We start from the raw sequence: 12644 nt of genomic DNA, 5'->3' as shown, positions 1-12644 counted from the left end.
CAGGGGTAAGTCATGTTAAGGTATGGACGTCGGAAACGTCGGAACAGCCGTCGTATTTTACGTCGTTTACGTAAGTCGTACATGAATGGGGCTGGGCGTAGGATACGTTCACGTCGCATGAATGGACCCGGCGTATCTTAGGGAGTAAATTCGACGTGATTCTGAGCATGCGTGCGCATGCGCCGTTCGTTCGGCCATGCATTTACATGGGGTCACGCTTCATTATAATACAACACGCCCACTGCCTTGCTACTTTGAATTACGCGGGCTTACGCCGGCCCATTTACGTTACGCCGGCGTAAATATGGGAGCAAGTGCTTTGTGAATACTCAGCTTGCCTCTCAATGTTACGTTGGCGTAGTGCATATGAGATGCGCTACGCCTATCTAAAGATGCGCCGATCTCTCTGAATCCGGGCCACAGTATGTAATGTAAGAAGCATATACATAAGATTGCAGGCACATTTGCCTTACATAGCAGAGTCAGACTTAATAGTTCATTCAACTTTTACAGAAGATCTAAAAGAAAAAAGATTGTGGGAATTTTGGATAGCATAAATGAGGGGTATAATGCCTGCCATTTTTTTTTCATTGGGGAAATTTACCTTCACTTTCTGTCCTATAGTCAAAACACTTTGGGGGTTATTTACTAAAGGCAAATCCACTTTGCACTAAAAGTGCACTTGAAATTGCACTGAAAGTGCACTTGGAAGTGCAGTCGCTGTAAATCTGAGGGGTAGATCTGAAATAAGGGGAAGCTCTGCTGATTGTATCATCCAATTATGTGCAAGCTAAAATGCTGTTTTTTATTTTCCTTGCATGTCCCCCTCAGATCTACAGCAACTGCACTTCCAAGTGCACTTTCAGTGCAATTTCAAGTGCACTTTGCACTTGTAGTGCAAAGTGGATTTGCCTTTCTTAAATAACCCCCTTTGTGTTTGGTAATCCTTCCAATAGGAATCCCTGGTTGTCACCAAAGTGACCAGAACTAGTGTCCCCATGGAGAGATTTCCCCTCTATTCCCAAGATTTGGGATTTTTTTCACTTTTACTCTCTGTAATAAACATTACCAGGACAAATTGAGAGTATAATTCTCAACAAAGACCGCAATAAAAATGGACAGGGATCCAATCTCTCTTCACTCAATCCAAGACTAAAAATAGTTTTTACCTTTTATCAATACTTTAATCAAAACAAAACTTGTTTTCTATAATTATTTTAAGGTGTTTATTTTATTTTTTGTAATAACTACATAGATATAACTGCAGACACAGTAACTGTTGTGTCGAGGCTACATGGAGCCTGAAGGTAAAAATAAAGTCATTGCACTAACATTCATACACCCAGTCTTGCACAACATACATACAACCACACTGCTTTTTCCCTTTAGCAAACAGCAAGGTATACACTTTAACTTTGTACTATAATGAAAGACAGATATATATCTATTGATGCACCCTTAAGAACTACACTAATAATCATGATGGTAAAGAGTCAGACAACTGGACTGTACACGTCCATCTGGGGTTGCCATTATCCATATCTTAGAATTTTTTGGGGACAGGCCCTACTTATATAAAATATTTTATATTTTAGAAGTGCTTAATTCACTGATAAATTTGTGAATTAGAGGGAGCAGCATTTTTCAAATTGAGAAGAATGAGTCTTGGCTTGAAAGAGAATGAGTCTAAACATAATGTGAGTATAAATAGAAAGAATGAAGTACCGTATTTATCGGCGTATAACGCGCACTTTTTCCCCCTTAAAATCAGGGGGAAATCGTGGGTGCGCGTTATATGCCGATGTCATTATCGTTTACAATGGGGGGGGGGGTGGGGATTGGGCGGGAGTGTCGTGCCGGCCGTCCCACCTCGCATGGGACAGCCGATGGCGTACTAAGAAGATTAAAAAAAGTCTCTTCTCTCCTCTTCTTGCTCCTCCTTCCCCTCCGAGTATAGCTTCAGATTGGAGGAGGAGAGGAGGAGGAGGAGACTGTGTGGTTTGAGCGGGAGACTGTGGTTTTTAGATGCCGACCTGATCGGCTTTGCGGGCATCCGTGGGGACCCAATGCGGCGCTGTACCAACACCCGGAGATCAACACGGAACGGAACGGGTATCAACACCCGGAGACCTGATCCGTCGGGACTACAGACGCTGGCGCCGAAGCTGAAGCTGGGTGAGTGGAGCGGCTCATGCTGTGACAGGAGAAGCAGGTAGGAGGGCAGAGTATCCCCCCCCCCACCCATACAGCACTCACAGGCAGTTTGAAAATGTGTAATGTGCTGGGATGTGATCTAAGTGCTGGGATGTGATCTATATGTAATGTGCTGGGATGTGATCTATATGTAATGTGCTGGGATGTGATCTAAGTGCTGGGATGTGATCTATATGTAATGTGCTGGGATGTGATCTATATGTAATGTGCTGGGATGTGATCTAAGTGCTGGGATGTGATCTATATGTAATGTGCTGGGATGTGATCTATATGTAATGTGCTGGGATGTGATCTATGTGTAATGTGCTGGGATGTGATCTATGTGTAATGTGCTGGGATGTGATCTAAGTGCTGGGATGTGATCTATATGTAATGTACTGGGATGTGATCTATATGTAATGTGCTGGGATGTGATCTAAGTGCTGGGATGTGATCTATATGTAATGTGCTGGGATGTGATCTATGTGTAATGTGCTGGGATGTGATCTATGTGTAATGTGCTGGGATGTGATCTATGTGTAATGTGCTGGGATGTGATCTATATGTAATGTGCTGGGATGTGATCTATGTGTAATGTGCTGGGATGTGATCTATGTGTAATGTGCTGGGATGTGATCTATGTGTAATGTGCTGGGATGTGATCTATGTGTAATGTGCTGGGATGTGATCTATGTGTAATGTGCTGGGATGTGATCTATATGTAATGTGCTGGGATGTGATCTATGTGTAATGTGCTGGGATGTGATCTATGTGTAATGTGCTGGGATGTGATCTATGTGTAATGTGCTGTCATGTGATCTATGTGTAATGTGCTGTCATGTGATCTATGTGTAATGTGCTGGGATCTGTATGTAATGTGCAGGGGGCTTTGGAATATAAAAGGGGCTGTTGAAAGTTTTTTTCCTAAAACTTCCCTCCTAAAATTATCGTTATACGCCGATAAATACGGTAATTGAAAATGCCCAAGATACAGACCCCAGGGGTCTTTGGGTCCTGAAGACCCAAATGGGATTCCAGTACATTGAACAACGATTTGTGAACAAATCCAAAACATGTCTAAGGGCCGGTTCACACTACTGCGACTTCAAAATCGCGTTCACGATTTTCCTGAGATTTTGCCGTGATTTTGCAGCGATTCGCGGCCGCGATTTCAGGGAATGCCAGTCTATAGAGCTGAATTTGCATCAAACTCGCACAGGACCCTTTTTTAATGCAACTTAGATCCACAACGCATTGATGTGAACGGCACTCATGTTAGTAAAATTACTTGCGAATTTGATCAATCGCAACGGATCAACTTTGCAATAGAATTCGCAGCAGTGTGAACTGGCCCTAACACATCTGCTGATGCAGCACCATACCTGGGACATCTGGCACAAGTTCCAAGTCTCTTATGGAATAACTTGGATGGTGTATAATGAAGATGGTGAATGAATTTGAACTATGTGAGCTTGTTCACAGTACTGATATCAGAAAGTCAGGTACCAGTAACTTTGTTCCATCTATCCTCCATAAGATCAGGTATACACTGGAGCCATTTCTTGCGAGTGTTTTCAAACAAATAGATCAGATCCTTTAGCTTGCAAGCATTCATAGGACATTGTGTTGAGTTGGATGTGATCTGAACTATATAATAAATTACCTAAATGATACGTGGACTTTTCCACTTTCATTGCCCCAAGCGGAGTCTAAATAGTGGGATGCAGTAGAAGGTATTCAAAGGAAAAATTGGTATAAATAATTTTTTTCTCCTCATAGTAGATAAAAAAGCTTTTATCAAACAGCTGAGATAGATAGATAATACCTCTATTTTTTGTTTTACTTTAGTCAGCAGGGAAATTTAGCTTTTCAGATTGCAAAGCTAAGATTCCATGCACACTACCATTTCTTAGCTCCTAGAAGCTGCTATTAGCATTTATTTCCTGCTCCTAAAAGCTAAATAGTGTCATCCTATGTGTCCATGCACAATTCTTTAGGCTATTAGCATTTTTTGATCTTTAGCATCTAGGAGCAGAAAAAAAAAGTTTTTGGAGCATTTGTCCAGCAGAAAAAAAAAAACGCTAAATGCTATTAAAAAACTCCATCGGCTTTATTGCTAACGCTCCTTACACTACTAAAACGGTACTGCAAGCCGGCATTTTTCATCCAGCATTTATTTCTAGCGGGTTTTTTTTTCGTTTATACAAAATGCTAGTGTGCATGGAGCCTTAAGGTCTGACTCAGCAGGTAGACCACTGCTCCCACACACTGTGCAAGGGTCCTTCTCTGCAGCATGCATATAGGATAGGCATTTCTACTGCGATGGAATGTACTTGATATAAACTGAAAGCTCAGTTGGACTTTAAAATTCAGTTTTACTTTTGGATAAATTAGTCTGTAATTCTAGAAATTAACCTTTTCAAGTGTTGTTCATGTGGAACATTTTGTTAAAGCCACATACACACTATAAGAAAATCTGGCAAACATTGTACAATTTTCTGATACTGTGTACACAACTTTCGGCAGCCGATTCTGACTTTCCAAATGAAAATTTCCAAAGCGACAAACTCCACAATTTTTCTCATACAGGAACAGAACCTATGATTTTCATTTAGTGTGTACCATTTTCGTACGATTTTCGTATGAGAGAAATCTGAAACAAAAGACTGCGCAAGGTCAGGAACCATAAGATACAAAAAAAGCCTTTGCCGTATAAGAATTTGACATTATTTCCTTCTTTGGTTGCGACTTGCTGTGAAACATTAAGGAAAATCGGGCGATTGTTCACCTGATTTTCTTATAGTGTGTACCCCACTTTAGGCTACATTTGAGCAGTCCTAGACTATACTATATTCTGAGTACCTTCCATTCTGCATTTGAACTAGTGGCTATCCATAATAATTGACTCTGTTGCATTCTGCCTGTATGTCTACCACACACACAATTTCTGCTAATATAAAGCATTTCTCTAGACAAATGTATTTGTTGTTTGTGCCTAAATATAAGTGGAAATAATTTTTGGGAAAAAAAGTTGTGCTTTAAAGTATTTTCCTTTCTATTCTGCTCTGAATGCATCATGGCTAAAAGCATCTAAAATACAGCAAAGAAGAGCAAGAGCAGCTCTCAGCATTCAAAATCATGTTCATTCCAGAGCACTTGAGAACTAAAGCTGCCCAAGAGTACATTAACTGTGTATATAATTAAGCTACATAATCATTTACTCTGCATGTACAGTATATGAGGGAAAAATTACCCTAAGCCACCATCTCTACTAAATGTAGGGAAGGATACAGTTCATTTTTTGGCAGGAATAAGCATTCAGAACTAAAGCAGAACTCGGTTTTGCTGCTATCTACCTACCCCTGTCATCCTCATCCTAATGTTCATCACACCTGGAACCCCACTGCAAGAGCGTTTTGCAAGACAAGCTAATTTTTTTTAGACATTTTGACTTGATATACAAGCAAGCGATGTCTTGATATACAAGTAGCAACATGTCACAACTGAGTATAAAAGAGAAGAGCGGGGCCTCCAAGTGTAGAAATATGGTTACATTTAAGGTACAACATTTAGAAAATTGTTACTACACTTAGAGGCCCCTCTTTTATAGCTCCCGCTAGATTTTGCTTCTAATCCCCTTGTGGAGGCTTCCATTTGTAGATGGAAATTTTATGGTTACACAACCTGGTCACATTGCTATAATCTTTTTATATGGACTATAAACAGAAGGTACTGTGAATAAATGGTTGTGGAACGAATCATTTGAGTTTCCATTATTTCTTATGGGTAAATTCCCTTTGATATACAAGTGCTTTGAATTACAAGCATGTTTCTGCAACAAATTATGCTCACAATCCAAGGTTTTACTGTATTTGATTTTATATTGTTATATACTTGTTAATGCTAGTTACTAATAGAAACTTTTTAAAACTGCTTCATGCAGAACCACAAACTTCACCTCTCTTGTTAGGTTTAAACAGAGGAGACTTGTTTGATTTCAGCCTCAGGAAAACTGTGAGGGAATATAGGGTTAACTTTTAGAGAGCTGGCAGGGCTGCAACCAGGCCTGGGATGGGGGATGGGTCGAGGGGGCAGTAGTCTCATGTATGGGGTGGTCTCATGTAAAGGCTGGGCAGCATGTGGTGAACTGACAACCGTCACATTGACGATGTTGACTAATCAGAATCTATCTGGTCCATTGCAAAAGCACTGATGAAGAAGAGGGAGAACACCTGGGATTTCAAATCTCCAGACCGCTGGAGTGGCTGCGGGGGTGCTGGCAGCTTAACAACCCGGGAATTAAAGTGGTAGTAAACTGCCGGCGATTTTTTTTTAACCTGCAGTGCAAAGTTATAATGTGCTACTATGCATCACATACTAGCATATTATGTGAAACTTACCTTAGAATGAAGCCCTTCCAGCAGTCTTCCGTCGGTTTGCGGACTCCAGCTGTGTAAGTGGCTGGAGCTACCGTTTATGGCACAGGACTCTGAAGGAATGGCCAGGGTAGCCATTCCTTCAGAGCGCATGCAATAGTGATGTCACCGGCTGCATGTACAGTAAATATCTCCTAAACGGTGCACATTTAGGAGATATTTACAGTACCTATAGGTAAAATTCATGTATGAAAGTACAATGGGCACTGGGGGAGGTAGGAGGTGGCTAGGATGTCTGGTGTTGGTTCAAGGGGTTGTAAAGGCAGAAGTTGTTTTTATCTTAATGCATTCTATGCATTAAGATAAAAAGCCTTCTGTGTGCAGCAGCCCCCTGAGCCCCCCTAACATTTTCCTGAGGTCCCTCTCTGTCCAGCGATGTCCACGAGTGTCTCAGCCGTCCGGGATTCTCCTTCCTGATTGGCTGAGACACAGCAGCGGCACCATTGGCTTCCACTGCTGTCAATCAAAGTCAGCTAGCAAATCAGGCAAGAGAGGGAGTGGGACTGGGGCCAGGCTCAGTGTCTGAATAGACACAGGGCGCTATGACTCAGCTTGGGTGCCCCTATAGAAAGCTGCTTACTGTGGGGGCACTGAACAGAAGGGAAGGGCCCAGAGCACAGAAGAGGGGCCCTAGAAGAGGAAGATCCGGGCTGCTCTGTGCAAAACCAACTGCACAGAGGAGGTAAGTATAACATGTTTATTATTTTTATCGGAAACAAGCCTTTACAATCACTTTCAGCCTTATATTTTTTTCTGTAAAGGTGGACTAATCCTTTAATGATACAATACTGAATCTTTGTTTATTCAATAGAAAAAATATGTTTTTGGGACTTTAAATGAGGCTAGAACCAAAGGGGTAACTGCCTCTATCCCTATTATCATTTGTTAAAAAGGGGGAGAATGGGTAGTGGGACTTTAAATGAAGCACACGGCAGTAAATTATAAAAATATGAAGTCAAGCGACTGGGAAAATCATGTTTATGTTTTTTTTTATAACTCATAAAAAGTCTAAGCATTAACCTTTGAGTCATTTTGGATACAAAATACATAGCGATCCACAGTCAAATAAACAATTACAATACATAAACAATTAACAGCTGGTATCATCATATATACATAGAACAAGAGCCTTGATGGTCTGAAAATTCCTTCTATACATAAAATAGGGAGAAAAAAAAGGAAGAAACAGGTAATACAAATTGAATGCTAGATTAGTTAAAAAAATTGATTGGGTGATAGAGATTAATCCATGGAACTAAATAATGGAGAGAGTTTGGTGGCTCGACGCGTTTCATGACCTGATAACCGCTCATCAGGAGCAAAAACCATGGAATTTATCTAGAGAGAAGGGATATAGGTTTGTCTAAATATTTACAGATAATTGTAATGGGATATAGGAGGAAGGGGGGGACAAAATAACTGTAATTGAAATTAAAATAGAAGCAAATTTTATAGGGGGGAGAGCCTTTGTGTTCAACTTACATCTGCATCTGCGCAGCTGCAGCACACGATCAAGGCCGTCAGCACATAGTGAAGGCATAGGGTGGCCCAGAAGGGCAGCAACATCCATTAAGGCAGGTCCAAGGCAGGTAGGTGTACATGAATACCCAGATCCAGGGTGAAAGTGATAACCCCAGGAGGGGACCTGTGTATAAATAATGGGGATTAAGTGTAGATAATGGTTGTGTTAATCTGTGTTATGTTCACATGCACATACAAATTATTTGATTCAACAGACCTGCCTACCATCCTTGGGCCCCACAGCAGCCGAGTGGGCTGTTAAAGCTATAGTAGCATCGCTGTATAGCTAAGATCTTGCCACAGTGGTAAAATAATCCACTCAAAGCCCTGGTCACCTTGGCCAGCCCCACTGTTTGACTGATCACAGCAGTACTCTGAACTCCGTGTTAATACTCATGGTGCGCTGCTCAAATTGAACAGGCCTTTAGATGTTGACCTTTCGTCGTCTACAGAAAACATGTTGCTTGCATTTTCCGTCATTTCTTCATAGTAAACAGAAGAAATAAGATCAGTTTGTAGAATTATATTCAGCCTACAAACAGGAGGACAGAGTGGGTTCGTGTATGTCATATTGAAAAGTTCATGAATAAAGCCTATTAATGCTGAAAAAAGAACTGTCTCTTTAAAGTACTACAGATATTATAGCAAGCCATGTTGGCTCTAAAAAAAACATTAGAAACTAAAACAGAGTCTGGAGCTAAGTGGCATAAGGCAGGAGAAAACACTTTGAAATCATTTTATGTTTCTAAGAAATCTTTAACAAAGAGCTGAAAAAGAAAGAGGACTTTTTGTGTCTAAGTCTCGCTTTTGTGGTCACCAGTGTCATCAGCCTGAACCTCCCTAGGACAAGGATTGTAAGTGCTACTTACAAGTCAATAGATAGACGTGATAACATGCATTACCCAGCTACTCATGTGCTTGTCTCTCCTGACAGTCAAGCACGCTGACCTTGTGGAAAGCAGTAATGCTTCAAAGCATCTTGAAACAAACACTGTCATGAGCGGCAAAAGAAACATAAAAGGAACCACAGAGATGTTCATTTGAAATATTAATAAATAGGTGACATTGTTCTACTGTTATGCTGCTCTGTAGTGCTTTTCTATATGGAGTGAATGCGTTGTGATATAGGTTTCAGCAAACATTAGCTATTGTAAGATTAGAAATGACTGTGAATGGTTAGAGAAGCACTTTTACAAAAATTAAAAGCCAATATGGTATGTAGAACAGAGAATGGGGAAAATGCCTGGTCAAAGCTAGCATCTGAATTAGGAGAGGCAGAGGCATATTATGTTCAGTGCAGAAATGTTATCTACATGTAAAGTGATGAGAGGATTGTGCGCATATAAGAGAAAAAAAAAGTTCTTTATCCAGTAATTGGTTTTACAGCTGCTTGCATCTTTACTTTTGAATAATCTGAAATTGGTAACAAACATAGGAATATCTGATATGCACTTCCATTATTCAGTGTATGTCAGGAAATCTTCTCCACTACTGTCTAAGGCACAGCGGAGGTCAACAAGGAGTTAGACACAACATTTTGTGACCCATTGGATTGATTGTAAAGCATGTGCCGGTCAGTGTGATTATTTGTGCACAATATATGTTTTGGAGCCATTGTTGGTATTATAGATAGCATCATCTTACAGTGTCAGTAAATCGCAGATTATTTTGTACCATTGACTTTCAAACTATATTCTTTGCACTTAAAGCGGAGGTGGACAAGAGGATGCACCGACGGCGGGAGAATTAGATGCCCCAAGGGGTATAAGGGGGTAATCTAAGGATGACAAATTATGATAGTATGAGTAGGAGTGGACTAATGACGATTAATAATAGGTAGATTCTTTTTTTCTTTTGACGTCAGGAGATGGTATATTATATATAGAAGGAAGAAGAGGTTATATGATGCAGGAAATGTACAAGCTGAATATTGACATATACCTGTAATGCAATGTAAGGTGGATTTCCTCTTCTGTCATTTGTTTGTTTTAAAATCAAAGTATTGAAACTGAATAAAGCGGAGGTTCACACAAAAAGTGAACCTCCGCTTTTTGGATCCCCCCCTCCGGTGACACATTTGGCACCTTTCAGGGGGGATGGGGTGCAGATACCTATCTGAGGCCCCGTACACACGACCGAGTTTCTCTGCAGAATTCAGCCAGAAACTCGGTCGGAGCTGGATTCTGCCGAGAAACTCGGTCGTGTGTACACTTTTCAGCGAGGAACCCGTCGAGGAACTCGTCAGGCCGAAAAGAGAACATGTTCTCTATTTCCTCGTTGTTCAATGAGGAAAGTCGGCCCGCCGAGCTCCCCGGCGGCTTCCACACTGAACTCGCCGAGGAACTCGATGTGTTTGGCACGTCGAGTTCCTCGGTCGTGTGTACGGGGCCTCAGACAGGTATTTGCACCACTTCCAGGTCTGATCCCTGCGGGGAATCCAGCCTGTGACGTCACTCCCCTCCGGGGACCAGTGACGGCAAGGCGCGATCCTCGCGCATGCGCAGTAGAGAATCAGGCAGTGAAGCCGTCAGGCTTCACTGCCTGATTCCCTCACTGAGGATGGTGGCGGAAGCAGCCGAGGACCGAGCGATTGCTCAGCCTCGGCTGCTGACATCGCGGGCGCGCTGGAAAGGTAAGTCAGCAGCTGCCGTATTTGTAGCTGCTGACTTTAAAAAAAAAAACGGCGGAAACCTCCGCTTTAACATTTCCATCATAACTATATTTATAGTTTGTAAGTTTGAATAAAGACACCGGTCCATCCAGTTCAACCTGAGAATGCGTGTGTGACTACTATTTTCCATATCCCTATACATTGTGTTTGCAAAGAAACACATCTAAAAGTTGTTTTAACTTATCTAAACTCTGCACTGACACCACCAACTGTGAAAAAAAAGTTCCACATCCTCTCTGTATTTAAATTTGCCTTCAATAAATCACTTGAAGATTCCAAAAATATCATAACAATTCCACATCCTCACTACTCTAACAGTAAAGAACCCCTTGCGCAATTTGAGGATGAACGGTTTCTTGTCCAACTTCATTGTGTGTTCTCTTCAGAAACCTAAAAAATGTTTCCCCCCCAATGATAGAGTCACCATTCAAGGATTTGTATATCGCTATCATACCCCCTCTTAAGCATCTCTTTTCCATGGAGAATACGTTTAATGTTTGTGGTTCTTTCTCTTAACTGAGGTCCTCCAGCCCCCTTATTAGCTTTGTTGCCCTTCTCTGGACTATCTCCAGTTCAAGCACATGCTTCCTGAAGATTGGTGACCAGAACTGGATGGTATATTCAAGATGCGGCTGAACCAGAGTTTTGTAAAATGGTAGATTTATAGTTTTATCTCTTGAGTAAATACCCTTTTAATGCACGCTAATAGTCTGCTAGCCTTGCTTGCTGCAGCTTGTCAATGCATGCTATTTCTGATTCTGATCTTCTAGGACCCGCAGATTCTTTTCCATCTTAGATTCCGAAGGAGGTTCTCCCTCTAGCTTATAACTGCCAAGCCTTTTTTTTTTTTTTAGCTCCCTAGTGTATTACATTACATTTTCTTACATTGAACCTCATCTACCATATATATGTATGTAGCTGTCCACCTCTCTATTTTAACTAGGATTTCTTGCAAAGTTCCTCCTCCCCCTGAATGTTAGGAGGCATATAGTGTACACCAACCACAAATACTCCACCACACAATATCATTCGACATATTTACTATAAAATCACTCCCCTCCCACTCTTCTACCCACCCAGTCCCTCTAATACAGGGAATACCCCCTGGACAGTCGCAAACCAGTCATGTGATCTGTCAGGCCATTTTCTGATATTCCCATTAAGTCAAAATCTTTCTCATGTATCAGAAGTTCTAGTTCTTCCATTTTATTAACCAGACGTCTAGCATTTGCCTTTTATTTTGTACACTAAAACATTTTATCTTTGCACACCTTTTCATTCCTGCTAGCCATGGAAACTTTTGTTTCTCTATTATCTGGTTTGCTCTGGTCCCTCCACCCTACATCCTAGTTTAAAAGTTGCTCCAACCTTCTGGCCATCTTCTCCCCCAACAGCACCCTCCCCCTTTATGTGCAGTCCATCCATGCTCTAGAGCCAATAGCTGACCACAAACTCAGGCCAGTTCTCCATGAACCCAAAGCCTTCCTTCTTATACCAGTTCCTCAGCCACTTGTTTGCCTCTTGTCATGGTCAGAGGTCAGGCTAGGAGAACAGTAGCTATAGCAGTAGAGAGGCTCCCACTGACCAGTAGGATAGGTATTCAAGCAGGTCATCCTGGTGGATAACGCAGGCACATCAGAGGTGCAGGGTCTAAGCACTAACCGGTATTCACCATGGCTCCTGATGGTGGTGATGGGTTTTGCTATGTGTTAGTACCAGGTCACAGTCCCCAGGATCACCCCACCAGGATGTAAGCAAGCCAGGCTTCAGTAGAAGATATAGCAGGTAGGGATCAAGCAGAATTGTAATCAAGGAACAAGCCA

At 41.6% G+C, this 12644-nt stretch overlaps 1 protein-coding gene across 1 annotated transcript in view; it reads left to right on the top strand.

Annotated features, from left to right (window-relative positions):
* Window positions 1-12644, top strand: part of CFAP61 (cilia and flagella associated protein 61) — a 449917-nt gene that overhangs the window by 329898 nt on the left and 107375 nt on the right. The window lies entirely within an intron of this gene.

This window comes from Rana temporaria, chromosome 4, assembly GCF_905171775.1.
Source record: "Rana temporaria chromosome 4, aRanTem1.1, whole genome shotgun sequence".
NCBI lineage: Eukaryota > Metazoa > Chordata > Amphibia > Anura > Ranidae > Rana > Rana temporaria.
Note: the sequence above shows the minus strand (reverse complement) of the source record. Positions and strands in the feature narration are given on the sequence as shown.